The 12,118-nt window shown below is 40.1% G+C and overlaps 1 protein-coding gene across 1 annotated transcript in view; it reads left to right on the top strand.

Annotated features, from left to right (window-relative positions):
- Window positions 1-12,118, top strand: part of LOC149474766 (uncharacterized) — a 1,567,000-nt gene that overhangs the window by 1,450,930 nt on the left and 103,952 nt on the right. The gene's annotated exons all lie outside the window — the stretch shown is intronic.

Raw genomic sequence — 12,118 nt, 5'->3', positions numbered from 1 at the left:
GGTACAATATTAGCTGTCTGCCAGTCATGGGGAACGTCTCCTGTTAGAAGAGATTGATTATAAAGATCAGTTAATGGTCCAACAACTATACCTCGAAGTTCTCTTAGAACTCTGGGATGAATACCATCAGGGCCTATTGCTTTGTTAATCTTTAACCGAGCCAGTTCCTCTGCTACTTCTGTCTCCGGAAATCCTAAAAATGATCAATCATTTTAACATTTTTTAATGAACTTAATTTATCACTATGTACAGCAGCATGTTTCATTTTATCAAAATGGATCCAATGTGGATCGAACATTACCACAACACACAAGTGTGAAGCCAGCCTCCAGATTTAAAGAGATAGTTGCTTAATTACAGTTTTGTGTACCTTCGATTTTCTCTGCTTCACAAAAGGCATAATTAAAAATATAATAATATTTTTTTGTTAATAACTCAGTTTAATTACAGTTTTAACTTTTATATTTAGTAGGAATTTTGTAAATTATGTTGTGTTTATGTGTATTAGTAATGATTATAGTGTATTTTTATTGAAAATATAAGTTTACTAAACATTTGGGCAACTATCACTAGATCTTCAACATTAGTAGCACCGTCCTTTTATTCTACCAGTCCTGTGCGTTCCAAAAATGTATGATTTAGGTGGTCTTTTACAAATTCTGAAAACTGTAAATGAAAAATGGGAGTTAAAAAGGATTGAACTATTGCAAATATGGTCTGGCCACCAGAGGAAAGAGTTATACCGCCTGTCAAGTTTTTACTTCCATCTGTGTCCTAGTAACAAAGGGACAAATTCACAATGCAAAGAGAAAATTCACTTCATCAACAGAGGAAACTGTGCTGAATTCAATCATCAATGCATGTGCAGTCAAAAAATTGTGTATTTTTTATTTTTCTTGCACATGATTGGGTGTTCTTTGCAACGAGCTGATAAGTACAAATTCACTTTGTAAGCAGATGTGCTGTATTCCTTAGGTAAATCCACCCACCAACTTTTATATTGAAAAAGAAGCAGCAAGATTTAGCCAATTCTTAGCATTAGAAGTAATAGGGGTGATTTACTAAAAACTGGAGCACTCAGAATCTGGTGCAGCTGTATATGGTAGCCAGTCAGCTTCTAACTTCAGCTTGTTCAATTAAATTTTGGCAATAAAACCTGCAAGCTGATTGGTTTCTATGCAGAGCAGCTCCAGATTTTGCAGTCTCCAGTTTTAGTAAATCTCTCCTACTGTGTTTTTTTTTATTATTAATATACATTCAAACGATTATTTTCTTACAGATTATTTATTTTACAAGCCTTCCTTATTAAGCACACCTAATGTTGTAGATGCAAATGTTAAATTAAAGCTGCTTTAAGAGCGAGGCTAGTATGGACAAATAAATGGTAAAGAATGTCCAACATACTTCCTTTTCCTAAAGAAAATCCTACAGCAGGCTCCACCTTACACATTTGCTCATTTGACCTTAGCTGTTAACATTTCAGTATAGGTGCTCTTTAAATATTTGTCCTGTGTCTCCATTATCATAAAAGGTTCCCATAATGCATAAATACCTTGTAGAGTGCCAATGCGTAATCACACCCTAATTATGTACTGTATATCTCAAGAATGTATTAGCATTTGCTTTATTAGACAAATTATTCTTTCTCAATTGTCACCCAAAGAGAGTTAATTAACTGTACATTTTTAGAAACATTGATTTAAAGGTCATTGGTATTTCTGGTTGTGAAAATTAAGATAGTTTTGCTGAATATTTAAGTAAAATATAACAGGGAGCAGGAAAGGTCTGTTGCTCATAGCTGTCATTTCCTTGCTAAGGCCATCTTCAGGGTTATGCAACTCCACTGGCAAAAGCCGGGGTCACAAAAGCCATCATGTTTGTGCTATACTGTGAGGAGACCCAAAAAGCATTAAATAGAAAATGCTTTTTGTTTGACATTATGAAGAAAAAAAAACATTTTGCTACAGTAAATTACTTAGCGTTCCTAGTGCTCAAAGACAGTCTAAATAGCTGCATACCTCCCAACATTTAAAAATGTAATAAAATTTAATTTAATATGTGGAGCCTTTAAAATGAGACTCCAATTGTGCTAAAAAAAAAATCAGTCCCCTCTTTGAACTCTATATAGATTGTAAGAATTTGAACGCATTTTATTGCACACATTAGCTGTGATTTTTCTAAAAAGGACTGCTACATGGGAGAGCCTGCAGTTACTCTAACTATATGGTCAGTATGCTTTCTGCAACAAAGTATGATGTAATATTAGTATTCCTTTAGACAAGCAAGTCTACTATGTTTGAAAGTATCTCAACAAATGAAAAAATTGCAAAGGATACCTATGATTTGATGCCAAGCTCCCAGCAGGCTTCCAAAAAAAGCAGTGAGACAATCAAAATGAGGAATCAGAGGGGAATTCTGGGTGGTCCCGTGCACAACAACTGTTTCAAGGAGAAAAAAAAAAGATTTTTTATATTTCAATAATTTTTATTGAGTTTTTCAAGGGTAAACATGGGAAAAACAGGGAAAGGATAAATGATTCAGTCATACAATATTACAATAGACAAAATATGATTGATCTTTTTGTTGTAATTCCGTTCTTGGATGGATGAGGTGTTGGTCTTGTTTTAGCAATATCATCACAGGTATTCGTGTATATTTTATGAGCTTTTTTGGTGAGATTTCGGGAGTTATGGGGGGGGGTATTGGAGGGGAGGTGGGGGAGGATAGGAACAAGGGGGGGAAGGATCTAACTGGGAAATTGAGGAGATACCAGTCTTGGTATGGGATATGATTTCATCTCTTGAAATGTCTTCAGGGTTGTATAGAACATTTTGGGTGTTTTAGCCATCGGGTCCACTGGGTGTTGAATTTGTGGTAGGCGGAAGTGTTAATTGCGGATAGTTTTTCCATTTGACATTGGGTGTTAAGGTCTATAATTAATGAAGTGATTGAGGGGGTATTATTCGTATTCCATAATCTAGTAATATTAATTTTTGCTGCAAAGAGTATGTGGGTAATAATAATTCTGGAATGGGTGGAGAGTTTCCCTATTTCAATGTGAAGTAGTGCCAATAAAAGGTTCGGGACTATCGGAGATTTGTTTATTTCGGATATTAATTGGAATGTAGTATTCCAGAAGGATCAAAGTGACTTGCATGACCATAAAATATGGATTGTTGAGCCTAGTTCGCCACAATGTCTCCAGCATGTAGGAAAAAAAGATTTTTTAAAGTTTAACAAATCATAACTAGCTTCAATCTAAGATCAAAATCTAATTTTTAATCATACAAAATGGCAGATTTTGCTGACACTACAGAATCCTGGGAGATGTCCCCCCTTCTGCACACTGATTGACAGCCTCTCTGTGCATGTTTCCTTATGTGTGTCTGTTGGGGAGGGTGTGTCCATTCCCTCCACTCAGGTCTCAGACTACATTCAGTTCTCTTCTCTATGCTGTTCAGTGTGTGACGTCTGATCCCTGTCCACTGCCTTCTGGATCTCAGAAATGCTGTGTAAAATGTGTGCTTTAGGAGGCTGTAGAGAAGGGAGGGCTTTTGATAAACAAGTCTGACTTGTGTAGCAGGATTTGATTCATCTCCGTGTGTCAGTACCTTTTAGGTGAGTGCAGTGTGGTGCGGCAGCAAAATGGCAACCCGGAAGTCTCCTGGGCCAGCTTGGAGTTCACATCCTGTCCACATGTGCACTTCAAGTTGACCCAGGAGACTTCCAGGTTGCCATTCAGCATCCCAGCTTGACTCCATCCGTGGCTGGGAGAGCACTAGTGGATCCTGCAGGACGAGGACAGGTGTTGGTACCTCTTTTCATGATGAGTGATCCTGTTTATTCTACCCTGTGAGTGTTTTTATCCGTTGTAGATTCAAGTCTGCTTTTAATACTGCACTTAGTGGGTGCTTTCCCTTTTTTCTTATCCTGTTTAACCTAATAACCTAGTACCTGCTACAATATTTTGTAAATGCCTTCTGATCCTACTGTGTGTTTATAAGACTGGAAATGAGTACTGTGCATGTTGGTTGCTACAATACTAGTGTAATTGCTCCAAAGGTACAGTTAAACTTTTAACTCCCCAGGTGGATACCTTGTTCAGCTCTTAAAGGAAATCTGTATTGAGGAAGTATGGAAACCAACATTGCTGGCTTTTCCTTTCTGAAAATGCTAGTTTCTTGGCTGTTTTGGTGAATTAATGGTGTCTGTACCTTGAGTCACTGAACCAGAACAAGTATACAGGGCAGATGATGACATCTTTCTATCTTTCCTGATGTGCTTGCTTTTTCCATACTATTGATTCAGAAAGTATTGAAACCATCGGATTAGCATGTCAGGCTTGGATTTTGCATTTTAGAGGGAGGTCAGCAATAATAGCCATAACCACAAGGCATGTAAGGAAGGTAGGCATTTCTTTAGTTTGAACATTTTTTTTATTTTTCAAAGCGTAGTATATAACCTGTTGTCTGCAGCAGATAAAAAATACCACTTTTGCATATTGTGGCTGAAAGGTTGTTAAAGAGTTGGTGTAATATTGGCGGTCCCACATGACAACTGGCCTGTCACATCTTACTTTTCCACATGCTGACCTGCTAGAACTGCCATGGTTATTGAAAAACAGTATGTAGAAACACAGGTCCAATGTAGACCTTTAAAAATACTGTGCTTTATCTACAAAGGGCACAGCAACATGTTCACGTAAAGTGATTGCAAACCCATATTTTGTTTTAGATAACAAACATGTTATACTTACTTGCTCCGTGCAATGGTTTTGTTACCTGCTGTCAGGTGGACCTGTCAACAATCCCACATCACTGCATGGCCAGTTAACCCATCCCTATGCTATCCAAAACTTAAAAATAAATTTGTGGCTGAAGTTACACTTAAAAAATGTACCCGATTCTACTGACATACAAATTCAACTTAAAGCGATACTAAAGGTTAATTTTTTTTTAAATAACATACATGTTTTACTTACCTGCTCCATGCAGTGATTTTGCACAGAGCAGCCTGGATCCTCCTCTTCTTGGGTCCCCTGCCAGCGCTCCTGGCTCCTCCTTTCTGTCGGGTGCCCCCATAGCAAGCAGCTTGCTATGGGGGCATTCAAGCAGGCTGTTCCCAATTCGCTGCTTAGTGTGACCATTCATGCACAGAGCCGTACCTTGGCCCCACCCCCTATCTCTCCTCATTGGCTGACTGTGGCTGACTGTGATTGACAGAAGTGGGAGCCAATGGCTCCTACTTGTTGTCTCAGCCAATGAGGAGGCAGAGACCCTGGACAGCTGAGACTGTTGTGCACATCGATGGATCGTGATGGGGCTCAAGAAAGTATTGAGGGGCTGGGGGAGCTGCTGCTCATAGAAGGTTTTTTTAACTTCATGCTTAGAATACACGAAGGTAACAAACTTTGAGTCTTTACAACCACTTTAAAACAAACCTACAGAACCTAAAATATAAAAGATGCGGCGCTATATCACAAGTAATGAAAATATCCAAGATATCAATATAGTGATCATAGGTGACTAATGTGATCCTGAACAGTAAGCAGAGTAACATGCAGTGCAAAAACAGTCTTTGTGGTAATTTCTCTCCTTCAAAGTGCTGATTCCATGCGGTGAACGTGAAAAGGATAAGGCTGTGCACTCACCAGATGCACAGCGTAACTGCGCATTTAGAGATAAATTATCTCTACAAGATCCACTGATAGCTCTTTAAGGTCAGGTCAAACCCCTTAGGGTAGGAGCTACAGCGTCATTATATTCCTTCCGCCGGCACCATGGAGGTCCCGGCGGCCATCTTTTAATCCACCTCATGGTCAGTGTTTGTTTTGTTTATTTATCCTCACCTATGCTATACTGCTTAGAATAAAATCTTTTAAACGGTATCACGCTATTGGTCTCCTTTCTTTGTGGCCCTTGGTGAGTCACATATCACCTGTAGAGCCATCTTAGAGAGAGACTGTGGATTATCAGCAACATCCAGCGGGTGGAGGAATATCTGGTTTGACCTGACCTTAAAGAGCTATCAGTGGATCTTGTAGAGATAATTTATCTCTAAATGCGCAGTTACGCTGTGCATCTGGTGAGTGCACAGCCTTATCCTTTTCACGTTCACCGCATGGAATCAGCACTTTGAAGGAGAGAAATTACCACATGTTACTCTGCTTACTGTTCAGGATCACATTAGTCACCTATGATCACTATATTGATATCTTGGATATTTTCATTACTTGTGATATAGCGCCGCATCTTTTATATTTTATGTTTTTGTAAGGTTTATTGGTATCCTTTTTGATGCTGTGGCTGCTTTAGTTTCATAGCGCTCGCAACTTCTTTTATAAACCTACAGAACCTGCTTGTGACCTGCGGACTGCCTGTACAATAGACAAGGAGAAAATCTCTATGCAAAAACAAGACATACTGCCAATTTTGTCCTTTATAGTATGCAAATAGTAAATAAATAATTGTTAAAAATCAGTTTTGTTCTATAATGGTAAGGATTTTATACACAAGGTAAATTTAAAGTATACAATGCTCTTGTGTGTTAAGAAATATCAGCATTGAGGTAAAACAATTGGAATATATTGTTTACTGGTTGCCAGGTAACTATGTATGATAGTAAAATTGTACAAATAAAAAGAGGTTAAGAGACATTGAAAGCCTTGATGTTACTCAAAAATAAAAAGTTATTTTTTCTTTACTTGTCAGCAATAGCTAGTCCAAGCAATATTTAATTGTCTTGTTATGCAGCGTTGGAAATGCTGCTCTGTGAAAAATAAAATGTTTGAAAACAATAAAATGTATATAAACTGAAAGGGTAATAATGTCTCACATAAATTTCTATTAGCTAATGAAATAATAAAGGTGTTCTTTATAAATTATATTAACCGCAAATAAAGCGAGGATTTGTTAATTAACTACTAATAAATGATTTCTGCATAGCAAGATGATAGCTAATTAGGAAAGTGAGGAGAATACAATTAAGAAGTAGAGTCACAAAAGTTTCTTTCAATACATAAACTAATTGTCAAGTGAGAGTGTTAAAAAATAAAGGATTCCTCATTGTGATTTGTTAAATAGCCTAACTCAGTAAGATTCACTTGTTCTGTGGTTTAAATATTATTATAAGACGTAGTAGTATTTTGAATAAAACCTGGGCTCAGGTTTTATTTAAAAATCTGATTTCCCACCATATAATTTATACCATATAAGTGTATAAACAACTTTAAAGTGATTCTAAAGGCTTATTTTGTTTTTAGCCACTTGCCCTCTAGAGGATTTACCCCCCTTCCTGACCAGGCCATATTTTGTGATATAGCCAGGGCTGATGTTAGAAACCATTGGGCCCCATACAGCCAACCTGACAGGGCCCTCCTGCCCCCCAAAACTGTTTACTATGCTTCTGTTATGAATGAACACCGTGAGTGATTGGTGCTAATCACTCCTTGTATTCATTCATCAAAGAAAGGGATTTGTAAACATGACATATTTACCAGACCCTTCCCCAACTCTCCATCCTGCAGGATCCTATTGTGTGCTTGCAGCTGCCAGAGGGAAGGAGAGGAAGGAATCTGGCAGCACTGCAAGGGTGGGGGCACACAAGGGGGCCTGACCAGCAGGGAGAAATTTATGGTGCAAAAGAAAGGTGATGGGTTTGGGGTGAGGGGTGGCAATTTCTGGAACCGATCCCCTGTATGGCTCTCTCTAAAGAGAGAGCCATACAGGGGATTGATTCCAGTAATTGCCCCACCACCATGCTGATCACCCTCCCTTCCCACATCCAATTCACCCAGCTGCAGGCCCCCCCCCCCCCCACCGGTCTGGCCTCACACAGGAGGACTGGTTGTACCCCCTTATCCTCTACCCTGGATACGGCGCTGTGATACTATAACTGACGATTGTGCAGTCATGCAACGCTTCACCCAAATTAAATTTATGTCCTTTTTTTCCCACAAATGGAGCTTTCTTTCGGTGGTATTTGATCACCTCTGCGTTTTTTATTATTTGCGCTATAAACAACAAAAGACCGACAATTTTGAAAAAAAAAACGATATTTTTAACTTTTTGCTGTAAAACCTATCCAGTAAAAAATTTTTAAAAAATCAGATTTCGTCATAAATTTAGGCCAAAATGTATTCTGCGACATGTCTTTGCTAAAAAAAAAATCACAATACACGTAAATTAATTGGTTTATGTGAAAGTTATAGTATCTACAAATGGCAGTATATACTGGAATTTTTTTTATACTAGTAATGGCAGTGATCAGTGACTTATAGAGGGACTGCAGCGGGCATTCTGACACTGGGGGAAACTGACTAACTGCCACTGACATCCCCAGTGACGCTAATACAGTGATCAGTGCAAATAAAAAACACTGACACTGAACTAATGACACTGCGCAGGAAGTGGTTAACATCGGGGGCAATCAAAGGGTTAACTGTGTTCTGTGTTGTGTTTTATATTATTTGCTGTGTGTGTTTTACTAGGGAGACAAGCTGCTTTGTATTGCTCTGCTGTGCAGATCAATACAAAGTAGCCTGTTCGTGCTGACAGGGGAGAGATCTGTGTTTACACACAGACCTCTCCCCGTCACTGTTGCTCGACCTGGCGATCAACAGCTGTAGCCACCAATGGCGGTGCGGGTAGGGCAGCATACATGCGCACCCCCTACCCGGGGCGGAAGTGACGGTGCACACTGGTCAGAGGCACTTCCGTTTCCGTTCAGACGACGGAGCCATGGATTCTCGATCACCTCCAGCTTCCTGAAATTCTGCCTGACACTCTCCACGAGACTGTGGGACCCTCTATTCTCCCCAGCAGCCCGGGATTCTGTCATTACCTTAAGTGGCCGGCTCCATACGGGATGAACCCCTGCAGGACACAGTAATAGTCTACTGATGGGCTTGTTTAACTGCCTTACATTGTGAGTTTTAACATTGTGGTTCATTAAAACTTTTCTTACATACTGCACTCAGAGGGCGCCTCTCTTCTCCCTTTTTTCTTTTGTATACAAAGCTGGCTTACTCTGAGATGATTGTTATCTGAAGCGGTTACTAGCCATAGACTTGTGAACATATATTGGGACTTATGAACATATAACACTGGACATTAGCCATTCGTGTGCTGAGATCTCTCTTTTATTTATTTCCTAATCTCTGTACAGCATCTGTCACAAACAAGGCAGAACAGAGAACTAATCACTCCTAATTAGGACCAGCATTTGCTCTATTTTTTATGTTTAGAAGAGTAGTGCAAGCATTATGCTTGCACCACTGTTTAATTCCAACCATCATGTGCATTCATTTTTCTATCAACATTTTGACAAGCCTTCTTTTTATTTCTACACCCTCCAACCCATTTTCTTTTTTTGCTTTTACTATTAGTTTGTATCATAGTGACCACCCAATGAACAACTTAACCGGTGCACTGAGAGAGGTTGCAACAGGTGTGGAATAACCTGATTCTTTTTAGCACAGCGCTGATCTTATGGCCCCTTTCTTTTAAAAACATTACTCCAATGCATATGAACTAGTATTCCTATAGCTGGGTGTGTGATGGCTTGAAATGTATCAATAGCCAAAACTTTTAGGTTTAGATAGAGTAGGTAAGTGTTGTTTTTTTATGGTTTTGTAACATTGGGGAAATTTTCCTTTACTTCCTGTCCAGAGACACTGCAGGAAGTTACAAGAAATATCCTGACTTGAAGAGAATTCCCCATTTGGTCAGTTGTTCTGAAACAGGTGCCCACATTGGAAGATTTCCCCTCACCTTTTGTTTTATAAAATCTGGGAGACAGCGATACAAACTTGACAAAGTCTAACCCTTCCCCACTCCATAAAAAGGACAAAAAAAAGGATTTGCTTACAGATACACTTCAATGTACTCACTTTCATTCCAATTTTTAACGTGCAGGCAAAAACATAATGTTATTTTGCCTCAGCAGCTCAGACTTCGACTGCCTAGTGGAGTGCCTGTGCTGTTGACAAATTGCCTACAGAAGTGATTGCTAAGCTGTGGTTGCACATTTTTTTTCATGGTGGCAAAGTTGACATATTTTACAATTTTTAACCTGGGAAAAGTCCTAATGATGTTTTAGACTCACACTTCTGCAAGACTGCATGATAACAGACTGACACACTGTAGCTGCAATTTTTGTTACTTGGCAGTAGAGTGACAGTTTTTTTATAATGTGGAGAAAGAAATGTCTGAGATTCACATTCCTCACATGGATGTGCTTTTCTCAGGTTGGGTACACAGGAGAATGACAGGCTGTAGCCACATTTTTGTCATTTGGAAGAATGATGACCATTTGCTTAAAAGGGCTGTCTGTACCACAAGTGCCTAGTTTCAGTATACACGGATAAGCCATTACTTTATTACCAACCTCCTAATACTGAGTAGGTCCCCTTTTTGCCACCAAAATAGCCCTGACCTGTTGAGGCATGGATGCCACTAGATTCTTGAAGGTATGCTGTGGTATTTGGCACTGAGTCATCAGTAGCAGATCCTGTAAGTTGCAAGATGGGGCCTTCATGGATCAGTCTTGTTTTTCCAGCACATTCCACAGATTCTCTATTGGATCTCAGCAACATATCGGCATGGATGTCACTCCACTTCCTCAAACTTTATCTTTCCAAAACTGAGCTCATACTATTCCCTTCAGCCCATCTCCCCTCCCCTAACTTCTCCATCAAGATCAATAACACAACCATCAGTTCCTCCCCTCATGCCAGGGTACTAGGTGTAATCCTAGACTCCCATCTGTCCTTCCAGCCCCAAATCCAATCGCTGTCCAAATCTTGTAGACCACCTCTGCAACATCTCCAAGATACACCCGTTCTTAACCTCTGAAACTACAAACAACTTATTCACTCCCTTGTTATATCTCACCTTGACTATTGTAACTCCCTCCTCACTGGCCTACCTCATCGCAGACTATCCCCCCTCCAGTCTATCATGAACGCTGCTGCCAGACTCATCCACCTCACTAACCGTTCTGTATCTGCCACCCCTCTCTGCCAATCCCTGCAATGGTTTCCCATTGCCCAACGAATAAAATTCAAAACATTAATAATAACATATAAAGCTATTTATAACTCTGCCCCAAATTACATCACCAATCTTGTCTCCAAATATCACCCAAACCGTACTCTCCGCTCCTCGCATGACCTCCTGCTCTCTAGCTCCCTTGTCTTCTCCTCCCATGCTCATCTCCAGGACTTCTCCAGAGCTTCCCTTATCCTCTGGAACTCTCTACCCCAATTTATCAAACTATCGCCTACTCTGCTCACTTTTAGGCAATCTCTGAAAACTTATCTCTTCAGGGAAGCCTATCCTGCCCTCACCTAATAATGGAATCTTCTAATCCTCCTACCAGTCCATCCCCCACAGATACTACCTTTTGTACCACTAGCCCCTCCCTCTTAGATTGTAAGCTCCAAGGAGCAGGGCCCTCCTAACCCTCTTGTATTGAACTGTATTGTTGCTGTATTGTCTCCCGTTATATTGTAAAGCGCTGAGCAAACTGTTGGCGCTATATAAATCCTGTATAATAATAATAATCTAGAGATCTTGAGAATTTGGAGGCCAGATCAATACCTCAAGCACATAGTTGTTTTCCTCAAACCATTCTTGAACCATTTTTTCACAGTGTGGCAGGGCACATTATCCTCCTGAAAGAGGTCACTGCCATCAGGGAATGATATTTCCATGAATGGGTGTACTTGGTCAGCAACAATGTTTAGGTAGGTGGTATGTGCCAAGAAACATCCACATGAATGGCAGGACCCAAGGTTTCCCTAGCAGAACATTGCTCAAAGCTTCACACTGCCTCCACCGGCTTGCCTTCTTCCCTTACTGTATCCTAGTGCCATCTCTTTCCCAGGTAAGTGACACATCAGCCATCCACACGATATAAAATGTCCTCCCGCACATGCGCAGATTGAGCTCCTGCAGAGCGGCGCAGTGGCGCGATCTGTCACCGGCCGTGTACCTCGGACACGGCCAATGACATATCTGAGTATCGACCCCGTTGCCGGTACCATGTGACCTGCTGTGACCAATCACAGCAGGTCACATGACAGTTGTATACAATGGATGGCTTCATTCATGCCATC

The sequence above is a fragment of the Staurois parvus genome, unplaced genomic scaffold (genome assembly GCF_062004578.1).
Source record: "Staurois parvus isolate SC_StPar_1 unplaced genomic scaffold, SC_StPar_1.0 ptg000001l, whole genome shotgun sequence".
In the NCBI taxonomy this organism is placed as follows: domain Eukaryota; kingdom Metazoa; phylum Chordata; class Amphibia; order Anura; family Ranidae; genus Staurois; species Staurois parvus.
The sequence above is the reverse complement of the archived record's forward strand: the minus strand, read 5'-3'. Positions and strand labels throughout refer to the sequence as shown.